Raw genomic sequence first — 5,109 nt, forward strand, 5'->3', positions numbered from 1 at the left:
CTATGGAATTAACCTTGATATTAATTTCAGAAAGAACCCTTGAAAATACACAAAAATGGCAAACAACCTATTCCTGAAAGACTTTGCAACCACTGAGAAATTAAGACTGCATTAAAAAAAATCATTCAATCTAATGATAAGGAGCATACAAGTTTCCATTACTTATGGAACACAACAAAGTATTCATAAGAGGGAAGTTCATTACAATTAGTGTCCATGGAAAAAAGGATGAAAAGATGGCAAATAGAAAACCTAACAACACACTTCAGGGAACTGAAAAAACAGCAACAAAACAAACAAAAAATGCCAGAAGAAAATAAAAACTAAAGATCAGAGCAGAAATAAATGAAATAGAGAAAAAAAAACAATGTTAAAAGTAAATGAAATAAAAAGCTAGTACTTTGAGAAGAGAAAAAAAAATGACACAGTGTTAACAAGAATAATTAAGATAGAAGAGTGAAGAGAACCAGATAAATCAGATTTGCAATGAAACGGGCAATATTACTGCAGACATAACAAAAATACAAAAATATTATTAGATAATACTATGAGTGACTATATGCCAACAAACAAGAAACCCTGGATGAGACAGAAAATTTCTGGACACATATTGTCTACAAAGATTGAGCCAAAAGTCATAGAAAGCCTGAAAGGCCCATAACTAACAGTGAGATTGAATCTGTAATAAATAACCTACCAATAAAGAATAGCTCAGTAACTGATAGTTTCATTTCTGAATTTTACAAAACTTTTTTTTTTTGGAGAGGTTTTTGCTATAGGGCATGTATGCTCACCAGAAAGACAGAGAGAGACAGAGAGACAGAAAGCAAGAAATCACTCCCCCAAGGGGGTTGGTCACGCCACAATCCCTTCTCCTCCTTTCTCCTCTTTGGCTCTTGGGCGCATATACACACGCGCTCGGTGTGAGTTTAAGCCACCAGGTCCAGGACTCCACCTGCAGTCGACTACATGGGAGTCCAGCAACATAGCCATTACACTAACTGCTGGTTTCCAGAACTCTTAAAGAAGAGATAACCCCCTTTCAGCTCAAACTATTTCTAATATCCAAAAGAAAGAAAGCCTCCCAAATTAATTTTCTTTTTTAGAATTATTTTATTTAACATTTATTTACTTACTTATTTTATTTTGACCAGAGAGGGACAGTGTGAGAGAGGAAGAGAGAAAGGGAGAAAGCAAGCCACCAGGTGCAATCATGGTTGGCCATATGGGAGTCCAGCACCCTTAACCACCATGCCACCTGCTGGCCCCCTAAATTTATTTTCTGAAGTCTCTATCACTCTCATTCCCAAAACAGGAAAGGACTTAACAAAAAATGAAAATGACAGATCAATATCTCTCAGGAATATAGATGTAAAAATACTCAACAGGGTACTAGCAAATTGTATCCAACAACACATCAAAAAGGTTATACTGCTGCCATTACCCCTGGAGCCTCTGCTAGCCAAAATCGAGTATCAGCCATGAGGAAACCAAGTCAGGAGTCCACTACAGGCTTCCTTCTGCCTCCCAACCCATTTCAGGTACATCTGTCTGTTGCCATTACCCCTAGAGCCTATACTGCTGCAGTCCAGGGAGGAATGGTAGTGATCAAGGGAAGCTGAGGCAGGAGACTGCTCCAAGCTTCTTCCTGTCTCCCAACCCATCTCAGGAACATTTTTAGAGTTCACACTTTCATACCATATGGTGCTATGTGCCACATGACTCTTTTCCCCTTTCCCATCTGAAATTTTCCAGGCTAGCCGCAGATGCACCTGGTCTCAAGAGACTGGGAAAGAAAGCAACAACTAAAGGTGTCTATATATACACTCTCTGACTAGAAGACAAAGCCCTTTACACAAAAAATAAATGAAAGCGAAAGCTAATTGTTTGAAAAGATAAACAAAATTGACACACCATTAGCCAGACTAATTGAGAAAAAGAAAGGAACCAGATAAGTCTAATCTGCAATGAATCAGATAACATTGCAGACATAACAGAAATACAAAACCTCATTAGAGGATACTGTGAGCAACTCTGTGTCAACAAAGAAGACAGATTGAATGAGATAGACAAATTCCTGGACACGTATAATCTACCAAGATTGACTCAGGAAGACATAGAAAGCCTGAATAGACCTATAACAAGCAATGAGATTGAATCCATAATAAATAACCTCTCAACAAAGAAAAGTCCAATCCCTGGGAACCAGCAGTTACCATAATGGCTATGTCGCTGGACTCCCACGTAGTCGACCGCGGTTCGTGTCCCAGACCCCGTGGCTTAAAACTCACGCCGGGCACGTGTGCGTGCGTGCCCAAGATCCCGAGAGGAGAATGGAGGAGAAGGGATTGCAGTGTGACCATCCCCCCTGGGGGGTGATTTCTCGTTTTCTGTCTCTATGTCTCTCTGTCTGTCTGGCGAGCGCACGCGCCCTATAGCAAAAACCTCTAAAAAAAAAAAAAAAAAAAGAAAAAAGAAAAAAGAAAAGTCCAATCCCTGATGGCTTCACTGCTGAATATTACAAAACTTTTAAAAGAAGAGGCAATCCCTATTATACTCACACTGTTTCTAGAGATCCAAAAGTAACGAATTCTTCCAAATTTATTCTATGGAGCCTCCATTACCCTCATTCCTAAAACAGGTAAGAATACAACAATAAAGGAAAACTACAGACCTATATCCTTGATGAATATATATGCAAAAATTCTCAACAAGATACTTGCTAACTGTATGCAACAGCATATAAAAAAAGTTATTCAACACAACCAGGAAGGCTTTATTCCAGGGATGCAAGGGTGATTTGACATATGCAGAACCTTAAATGTAATAAACCATATTAACAGAAAGAAAGATAAAAAACATGATCATTTCAATAGATGCGAAAAAAAATTTGACAAAATATTACATGGCTTTATGATCAAGAATTTCAGTAAAATTGACATAGAAGGACCGTTTCTCAGCATAATAAAAGCCACTTATGAAAAATCTACAGTTAACATTATACTGAATGGGGAAAAGCTGAAAGCCTTTTCACTAAAAACGGGTACAAGACAAGGCTGCCCACTTTCTCTGCTCCTATTCAATATAGTACTAGAAGTTCTAGTTAATGTGGTAAGACAAGAGAAGGAAATAAAAGGCATTCCAATAGCTAAAGAAGATCTGAAATTATCCCTATTTGCAGATAACATGATTGTATACATAGAAGACCAAATATTATAAACTTATTAACAAAATTAACTTACAAAATTTATAGCATTTCTATATACAAACAACAAGCAGACAGAGACAGAATTGAAGAATATAATTCCATTTACCATAGCCATAAGAAGTATATGATACTTAGGAATAAAACTAACCAAGGAAGCCAAAGACCTCTACAAGGAAAACTATAAAAACCTTAGAAAAGAAATAGAAAATGACGCTAAAAAGTGGAAAGACGGGACCAGCAATTAGTGTAGTGGCTATGTCGCTGGACCACCATGTAGTCGACCGTGGTTCGTGTCCCGGACCCAGTGGCTTAAAACTCAACGCTAGGCACATGTGTGTGTGTGCCCAAGATCCTGAGAGGAGAATGGAGGAGAAAGGATTGTGTCGTGGTCATCCCCCCAGGGGGTGATTTCTCGCTTTCTATCTCTCTGTCTCTCTGTCTGTCTGGCAAGTGCATGCACCCTATAGCAAAAACCTCTCAAAAAAAAAATAAAAAAGTGGAAGGACATCCCAGGTTCCTGGATTGGCAGAATCAATATAATCAAAAATGGCAATACTACACAAATTAATCTACATATTTAATGCAATCCCTATAAAATTACAAGAGATATTCTTTATAGATCTAAAAAAATACAATCATAGAATTTGTCTGGAACCACAAAAGACCCCATTTTGCTAAAGCCAACCTGCTCAAGAAGACTGGAGTATGTGGCATCTCACTTTCTGACCCCAAAATATATTACAAGTTGTCATAATCAAAACAGCATGATGCTGGCACAAAAATATTCATGAGGACCAATGGAACAGAGTAGAGACTCCAGAAATAAACCCCAAAACATACAGCCAACTTATCTTTGCCAAAGGGCACCAGTCAATCCAGTGGAGAAAGGGAAACCTCTTTAGCAAACGGTGTTGGAAAAACTGGATATCCACCTGCAGAAAGATGAATCTGAACCCCTATCTGTCACCATTAACAAAAATCAACTCTAAGTGGATCAAAGATCTAAACCTAAGACTGCAAACCATAAAACTACTGATGTAAAACACTGGGGAAATTCGGGCAGCAATTAAGTAAGGCAAGACCTCTTTATGGGAGACATTGAGGTAGGCAAAGACCTCTTAAGTAAGATCCCCAAAGCAAAGGCAATAATCCCCCAAATAGGTTGGATTACATCAGATTGAGAAATTTCTGCACAGCAAAGGACACTGTAATTAGTGTCGATCAACACCCCTCGGAATGGGAGAGAATTCTTTTTAACTATGCCCCAGATTAGGGACTGATAACCAGAACATACAGGGAACTCAAGCAGCTTACCTGGAAAAACAAAATGATTAACCCAATTAAATGATGGGAAAAGGGAGACTAGCAGTTAGACTTATGGCTATGTCACTGGACTCCCATATAGTCGACCGTGGTTCAAGTTCTAGACTAGTGGCTTAAACTCACATCAGATGCGTGTGCATACGTGCCCAAGATCCTGAGAGGAGAATCGAGGAGAAGGGATTGCAGCATGGTCATTTCCCCAGGGGCTGATTTCTCATTTTCTATTTCTCTGTCTCTTTCTTTCTGTCTTTCTTGAGTGTTGAGTGTGCATGTGTCCTATAGAAAAAAAAAAAAAACTCTCAAAAAAAAAAAGATGGGAAAAGAAGCGGAACAACTCTCTAAGGAAAACATACAAACAGCCACAAAGCATATGAAAAAATGCTCAACATCTATCATTGGAAGGGAGATACAAATCCAAATCACAATGAGATACCACCTAACCCCAGTCAGAATGGCGAAGATAAAATAAAAAAGTACTGGAGGGGATCACGTTGGTGGAAATGTAAATTGGTCCAGCCACTGTAGAGAATGATATGAGATTCCTCAAAGACTTTCAAATAGAACTACTATATGATCCA

The sequence above is a fragment of the Tupaia chinensis genome, unplaced genomic scaffold (assembly GCF_000334495.1).
Source record: "Tupaia chinensis unplaced genomic scaffold, TupChi_1.0 Scaffold147350_1, whole genome shotgun sequence".
Lineage (NCBI taxonomy): Eukaryota > Metazoa > Chordata > Mammalia > Scandentia > Tupaiidae > Tupaia > Tupaia belangeri.